Below are 8,921 nucleotides of genomic sequence, written 5' to 3'. Positions count from 1 at the left end.
ACCAAGATTTGTGGCTATTAGTTGTTGAATTTTACAGGATCACCTATTCACCCCCCCTCTAGGTGCTCTCAAGTACCCGATCTACATTGTTTCTGAGGTCCACACCAATTTCATGTGTAACATGACATAACTGGAAAAATAGCCTACACAGTCCTCATGGCTTCGTGCAAACTCAGGCGCTAATTTGAGACGTACAAGATAAGAATCCCCATAGACCGAGGTCTCAGTGACCCGTTCAGAAACCCCAAGGCATTTGTTAGAATGAGAAGTGGGCAGCCGAGTTCTCCGGCTACAACATCACCTTCGAACCAAGAACTGCAATCAAATCACAAGTCCTCGCCGACTTCATAGTCGACTGGACAGGGTCTTTGGCTTCCAACCACCAAAGCACACAGACAGTTTGGACCATCCACTTGCGATGGCGCATGGTGCCATGCGAAGGCAGGCGCTGCAGTAGTCATCACAGCACCATCAGGCGCCAAGTAGAGATACGTCGTACGCCTAAGCTTCGCACTCGCATCAGATAAATGCACAAACAACATAGCATTATACAAAGCTATCATTCTGGGACTTCGGAAACTCAGAGCCCTTGGGGTAACAACCTGGTAGTCAAAACCGATTCCAAGATTGTCACCGAACAGATTGAGAAAGATTGCTCAGTCAGGGATCCAGTCCTTTTACAATACTTATCAGTCCTTTCACACTACATCATATAGAACGGAGCAAGAATGAAGAGGCCGACATGATAGCAAAGTCAGCAGCTAAGGGCGACTCCATACACTCAGGTGTATTGTTCCACATGATCGGCACACCAGCTATGAGAAATCCCGAAGGCCTACAAATCACAGATGATCCCAAAGGTCAAAGAATCGTAAACCTAATAATGACCAAAGACTGGAGAGCACCCATAACCCTCTACCTTCAGGGCCACTATCACCCCCTCCCCCCAACCAGGCCGAGGTCAAGAGGTTGAAGCACTGAAGTCGTGACTTCACAGTAATAGAAGGCTAGCTATCTAAAAAGTGAACAAGCCAACCATTGCTCAAGTGCATCACAGCAGTCGAAGGCATCGAACTCCTCCGCGGAGTCCACAAGGGCATAAGTGGTTCACACTCGGGACCCAGAGCCCTCGCCACCAAGGTCATGCACCAAGGATTCTACTGGCTAGCCATCGTGTGCACAACAAACTACGTAGTCTACTCGTGCAAAGCATGCCAGAAATTCTCACCTCGAGCAGGGACACCTTCGCAGTTCACAAAGCTGATCACCCACACCTGCCCGCTACAACAATGGGGTCTCGACATAGTCGGACCACTACCCACAGCGCTAGGCATCCTCAAATTCACCTTCGTTGCAGTGGAATACTTCACCAAGTGGATTGAATCAAGGGTTGTATCAATGATCACGGCAAAGACTGCACAAAAGTTCTTCTAGCAGAACATTGTCTGTCGCTTCGAAGTCCCCTCCGAGCTGACAGTGGACAACAAAAAACAATTACACAACCAAGACTTCCGAGAATTCTGTGCTTATATTGGCACGCGTGTATTCTTTGCATCAGTCTACCACGCATAGTCCAATGGAGTCGTGGAATGCGCAAATGGTAAAATCTTCACCGCAATCAAAAAAAGACTGCTAGAAGCTAATAAAAGGGTAGTGGGTAGTGCAGTTACCCGAAGCAGTGTGGGCACTCTACACAACTAAGTCCATGCCATAGGGTTCACACCATTCAGACTAATGTATGGAGCAGAGACAATGACTCTGCACGAACTCAAGCATGGCTCGCCCCGGACGGACCCCAAGGCCACCTCAGACATCGAAGAGCTAACATGGAAAGACCTCCTCGACGGAGACTGTGTCGATGCCCTCGACACATTGAACAAATACCAAGCAACAACAAAGACCTGGAGAGACAGAGTTGTCACCCCTAAGGAGTTAGAAGGAGACCTCATCCTCATCAGGACTGGAAGAACGGAATCCAAAGGCAAACTCGAGCCAAAGTGGGAACGACCCTTCATTGTAAAAAAAGACGTCCCCAAATTAATATAGGCTTGCAAGCCAAACAGGCACAAACCTCGAATATTCCTAGAACGTAGATAATATGAGAAAAATCTACCTATAGGACGACTCACAGCTAGGGCCTTCGTGTCATTGTAATAATTTTTGATACATTGCTCCATTTAGGCCTGCACTCTTTTCCTCGCAGGGGGCGAGGTTTTTAATAAGGTGGTGCCATGTAATAAAATAAACAGAAAAATCCCCCACAAAAAGTAGTGCGGTCCGAATATGTCAAAAAAGGCAATGAAGTCGGCCTTCGCTATTCGACAGAAGGGAAGTCATTCGCTGCCCCTTCGCAGGTAATGAGGGAGGTGTAAGACATGAGGCCCGTCGCGATAGAATGGAGGGACTCCAACTCCTCTTGCAACGAGCCAAGGAAGCGGGTCTCCACCTCCCCCCTCGACATGTCGAAGGGGCTGTCCCGGCGCCTAGATCATGATATGTGTCAACAAAAAAGTGTATGTGCCCTGTCAATGCAAGCCTGTGTGGTGGCATCCACCCTCTCGTGGTAGGCGCACATGTTCTTCATCTCTAGCTCTAGTTTAGTAGCTCATTTGTAGGCGGCTCGGGCCTCCGCATAGGCAACCTGGTCCTCTGCCTTCACCTGGTTGGCGGCATCCTTCTCCTTGCTCAGCTGGCGACCGAGCCCCTCATTCTCTTTCTCAAGTCAGCCAACCTTCTCCAAAAGGTTCCGACTCTTGTTCTCGGCTGCAGACTTGTCCCTGATGGCTTCAGTGTTCAGCATCCGAAGGCGCTCTATCTTATCGTCCAATCATTTTCCTCTCGGAACGCAGTTGCGAGGTCACAACATTCACCAGCGCCCTAGATGCCACTTGATCGGCAAAGAAAGCAGTCCGCAATTGCATAAACCTCGGTAAAAAAACTCACGAAGCGAAGTTGTCGTGCGACATTTGCTGCCACACCCTCAGCCGCAGACACGCTGGCGACCTCTCTGCCCCCGTCAATAGCAACGCAGAATCGTGCCCACGTGTCTAGCGAAGTCATCATTGCAAACTTCGCCTAGGTTCTCTCTTCAACCGGCTACGTCGGCACTACCACCATTTGCCCAGACCCAGCACCTGTAGCCGAAAATAGATCAGGCGGGGGCATTCTCCTGGCAGCCACCGAAGGCACCGCAAGCGGAGGCATCACAATAGCCACGATGGAGCCCTTCTCACTGGGACGAGGCGCCTTCACGTCACATCATGGGTCCACCAGCCATAGTGGAGCCTTCTCCTTCTTCCGCGCAGACTCCTGGCGGTCCTTTTCCATCACTGTTGTTACAACAGCACCAATGCTTCTCCCATAAGGATGTAAAATAATCTTCACCAAAGGCTCGGGGGATAGGGTCTTTTTTATGCCACTCACCCACAGTCACCTTTAGCATTCGCGAAGATGATTTTCGGAGGTCGGGCGAAGTCATGACCTCCCCAGGCTCAGTGCACGTCTTCGCCAACTCAACCAAACACATTTGAGGTCCTCGAAACCCCGGATGCCTTCATCGTACCTTTTACCTCAACTTTTCTCTTCTACGTTGCCATAACCACAACTTTCCAATTCGAGTAGCTTTCGTCTACCCAGGTCGCCACCTTTTTCTTTCCTCGTTCATCCCCGGCTTCAGCGGAGCCCTCCAAAGGATACACGCCATAGTGAAGGCTATTCAGCTCAAACACACAGTTCAACCTAACATTTGAACCCCGTATATTCTAGCTTCTTGTCATCTCTATCCTCACTGAGTACTTTCCAACAATTCTCACCGCCTCCACTTCTACTTCCCTAATGAAGGCGGATGCATCTCGCCCCCAAAGCTCAATAGCGAAGGCAGGGTTCAACACCATATGGTTATCCAAAAATGGCATCAGGCGCAGCTTTACTGCACCTAGATCCTAGCCATGCACAAGCGGCCATACCCCACATGCAATAAACCCTTCCACCAAGTCGCGACAGCTGCTCATCCTAGCCACGCGTCGAAGGGCGTCTTCGCCTTTATCCCCCTTTTTTAGCTTAAACTGCGGGAATGCGATATTGCAGTGCGAGCATAGAATAGACGGAGGTAGCCCGGAAACCCCCTTAGTGTCCTCCAGTGTCACGTAAAACCAAAAATCCAACCAGTTACCCCATTTATTCTTGGTGCATGACACAATCTCCACAACTTCACTCGAAGTCTTTCTAGTCCTCGGCGTGAAAGTGCATGTACCAAACTGTGCAATCTTGCCACCAATGACCTTTTTCTACCAAAGGAGACAATAATTCTTGGCGAAGACCTCGACCTAGGGCTCCCAGCCATATGAAGTCACTGCCCAAAGAAACTTTGTCAGTGCCACCATGGCGTTCGACGCAAGCTGATGACTCTAAACTTCGAAGCATCACAAAACTTTGACAACAAACTGATGCGCGGGCAAGCGAAGTCTAGCACTGAAAAACGCTTTAAAAACAACCAACTCCCCCTCCGGCTCTGAGACCTTTCAACGGTCACATTTCAAAATCCCCTAGGGACCACTTCAACCTGACGAGGGTAGTGTTTCGGCCATCTCCTGGAAAAGACTTCGGTGCCAGCTCACTAAGTTGAATTGGCCCCTTAGGGGCCTAGTGTTAGAGCGAGGGTCGTCCGTCCCCCTCGACCAATTTTCTTTAACATCAATTGGACATGTTCTATGGTGGACACAGGAGGCGAAGGGTACTTCAACCGTTATCGCACTTGAGGTCTGTGTCCAAGACCCGTCGAAGGCTTTGAAGCTGGGGCTCCTCATGACTCATGAAGGCGACCCCACTAGCTCGGACGGTTCTGTGCTGCAGGCTTGGCGAGAATCAAAGACCCGGCATCTCAAAGTGAAGAGTGCCACGGACGGACGATGACTGCGCCGTCTAATGGCGGGGCCCATATGATGTGTCCTGCTATCATTCGGGCCCATTTGTAAGCCCCTCTATGGGGTAGGATTTACTGTGCATTTGATCAGGTTGTACTTAACATCGCCGTGATGACCTGTAATGACCCCCGTAGGGGGAATATTTCGGGGCTGTAGCAGGTAACCGAGGGCATAATTTTACTTTCTCACTATCGGAGCCCTAGGTGATAGGAACGGGGGTGCCCGATCCGTCAGGTGAAGGTAACTATCGATTTGGTGGAGATGTCACACAGACGATCCGACTTCCAATCAACACGACTAGAAACCCTCAATCGCAGCACCACTTCTCCTCTGGTTATCAACCGTGCACTGCCCGATTGACCTCACCACGAGGGCTAATCCTGCCTGAGAATCGAAGACACAAGAAAGAACACAATCTAGAATATTGCAAATGAATGATTAAGCTCACAAGTTGGGGTCTCACAAACCGATCTACGGCGACTGTTCTTGACAGATCTAACTTAAGCAAAACCCGAGCCCTAATGTGGTGTCGGCTATTGATTATATAAGGGTTAGGAGCATGACTCCCTCCCTAGATGCGCCCTAATGGGCCCAACAAAGATACACGGCCCAAAGGCCAATTACGGTGTCGCAGCACCGAGACAGATTACAGACGTTGGTTTGGTCCTCCACCTTGATCTGAACGTCCTTGCTGGCCTTCCACGCCCCCAAGTCCTTCACCATGTCCTTGCTGGTCCTTTCCTTCATTACTAAGTACAATTAATTCATTAGGTAGCACACTATTCTCAAATGCACAAGAATAAGTACATAGGAACGAGCTCACCTGCAAATTCAATTGTCTTGCGCGTGCGCGAGTAATCGGACCTTGAACATCAACTTGGGGAGTGTTGTTTGTATCCATGGTAGTGATGTCCTCATCATCCTCCCCCTCTTGAAGTGGAGTCGTCCTCGACTCAAGCTCATCTTCTTCCCCCAAATACGGTTTCAAATCTGCAATGTTAAATGTAGGACTAACCCAGAACTCAGGAGGCAACTCAAGTTTATATGCATTATCATTTATTTTCTCCAAAATCTTATATGGACCAGCAGCACGTGGCATTAATTTAGACTTTCTTAACTATGGAAATCTATCTTTTCTCAAGTGCAACCACACTAAATCACCCACTTCAAGCTTAACTGGTTTTCTACCTTGACTACCAGCAATTCTATATTTTTCAGTCATCTTTTCAATGTTTGCTTTAGTTGAAGCATGAAGTTTCAAAATAAAGTCAGCACGCTCCTTAGCATCACTATGTACTTGCTCGGTAGTAGGTAGCGGCAAAAGATCAATAGGAGCACGAGGGTTAAAACCATACACTACCTGAAAAGGACTTACCTTGGTGGTGGAGTGTTCCGCCCGATTATATGCAAACTCCACATGCGGCAAACACTCTTCCCACATTTTAAAGTTTTTCTTCAATATTACTCGCAGCATTGCAGACAATGTTCTATTCACAACTTCCGTTTGTCCATCAGTTTGGGGATAACAAGTAGTAGAAAACAACAATTTTGTCCCCAATTTGTTCCATAGAGTACGCCAAAAATGACTCAAGAATTTTACATCACGATCTGAAACAATAGTAGAAGGCATACCATGCAAACGAACAATCTCTTTGAAAAAGAGGTTAGCAATATAAATGGCATCATCCGTTTTGTGACAAGGTATAAAATGTGCCATCTTAGAGAAACGATCAACCACAACAAAAATACTATCGCTCCCCCTCTTCGTCCTAGGCAATCCCAAAACAAAATCCATAGAAATATCCGCCCACGGAACTGAAGGAATAGGAAGAGGCATATACAAACCATGTGAGTTCAATCATTACTTAGCTTTTTGACACATCGTGCATCTAGCTACAAAGCGCTCAACATCACTCCGCATTCGAGGCCAAAAGAAGTGTGTGGACAGCACAGCCTCCGTCTTCTTGGCACCGAAGTGACCCATCAAACCACCACCATGCGCTTCCTGCAACAACAAAAGACGAACCGAACCAACTTGAATGCATAGGCGGTTAGCTCTAAACAAGTATCCATCATTTAGCACAAATTTATTCCATGTATGGCCCTCTTTACAATTTAATGCAACCTCTTTAAAATCATCATCAAAAGCATATTGTCCCTTAATTGTTTCAAGTCCAAAATTACGACAATCAAGTTGAGACAACATAGCATAGCGTCTAGACAAAGCATCGGCAATCACATTATCATTCCCCTTTTTATGTTTAATGATGTAAGGAAAAGTTTCAAGAAATTCTACCCACTTAGCATGTTTACGGTTCAGATTTGTTTGACTACGAAGATGCTTAAGTGACTCATGATCAGAATGAATAACAAATTCCTTAGACCACAAATAATGTTTCCATGTTTGCAAAGATCGTATGAGAGCATATAATTCTTTATCATAAGTGGAATAATTAAGAACAGGGCCATTCAATTTCTCACTAAAATATGCAACGGGTTTACCTCCTTGCATCAAAACAGCACCAATGCCAACTCCACTTGCATCACATTCGATTTCAAAAGTCTTACTGAAAGGGAAATGTGCCCTTGGGCCATTTCTAAGTATTTTGGTGATTGAGTGCCAACACAAGTGCTTTTGTGTTGATCTATGCAATGTGGTGGACTAAGTGCAAATCATGTCAAAAGGTATGTTTCTAGACTTAGTACATTATTTTATGGACTAATGTATTGTGTCTAAGTGTTGGAAACAGGAAAAATCGAATTGGAAATGAGATGGCTTTGTTCAGCCAAGTCTGCTCAGTCTGGGAGCACCGGACTGTCCGGTGGTGCACCGCACCAGGCTGGCTCGAGCGAACTGGCCGCTCTCAGGAATTCATCGGCGACGTACGACTATAATTCACCGGACTGTCCGGTGTGCACCGGACTGTCCGGTGAGCCAACGGTCGGCCGCGTGATCTGCGCGGGACACGTGGCCGAGCCAACGGCTAGAAGGGGGCACCGGACTGTCCGGTGTGCACCAGACATGTCCGGTGCGCCAACGGCTCTCTGGCTGCCAACGGTCGGCTGCGCCAGTTAAGGAAAGAAATCGGGCACCGGACTGTCCGGTGCGCCAGACGATAGAAGGCAAGAATTGCCTTCCTAGATTGCTCTCAACGGCTCCTGGCTGCCTTGGGGCTATAAAAGGGACCCCTAGGCACATGGAGGAGGACACCAAGCATCCTTTGAGCATTCTTGATCACTCACACTCCACTCTTGCGCACTTGTTCGACATTCTAGTGATTTGAGCCCCGTTTTAGTGTGCTAGTCTTGTAAGCTCAAGTCTGGATCTTGTGTGTGCGTATTTGCTGTGATCTTTGTGTCTTGTGTGAGTTGCTCATCCCTCCCTTACTTCGTGCTTCTTTGTGAACATCAAAAGTGTAAGGGCGAGAGGCTCCAAGTTGTGGAGATTCCTCGCGAACGGGATAAGAAAAGAAAAGCAAAACACTGTGGTATTCAAGTTGATCATTGGATCACTTGAGAGGAGTTGAGTGCAACTCTCGTCCGTTGGGACGCCACAACGTGGAGTATGCAAGTTTTGTACTTGGTCAAACCACGGGATAAACCACTGTGTCATCTCTGTGATTGATCTCTTGTGGTTATTGTGTTTTGTTGAGACTCCTCTCTAGCCACTTGGCAGTTATTGTGCTAACCTTAACCAAGTTTTGTGGCTTAAGTTTTAAGTTTCCCAGGATCACCTATTCACCCCCCCTCTAGGTGCTCTCAATTGGTATCAGAGTCGTTCTCTTCAAGAAAGGGACTAACCGCCCGAAGAGATGGATCCTAAGGGGAAGGGAATCGTGATCAACGACAAGGAGAAGGAGTCCTTCATCAACGAGCCGAAGGACGACAAGCCTACCGACTCGGGCTCGGGCCATAGACGCAAAGATGGGAAGAAGAAGAAGACAAGACGCATCAAGGAGATCGTCTACTATGACGACAGCGATGAGTCTACTTCTTCCC

Source organism: Zea mays, chromosome 10, assembly GCF_902167145.1.
Source record: "Zea mays cultivar B73 chromosome 10, Zm-B73-REFERENCE-NAM-5.0, whole genome shotgun sequence".
Lineage (NCBI taxonomy): Eukaryota > Viridiplantae > Streptophyta > Magnoliopsida > Poales > Poaceae > Zea > Zea mays.
This window is presented reverse-complemented; position numbering follows the sequence as displayed.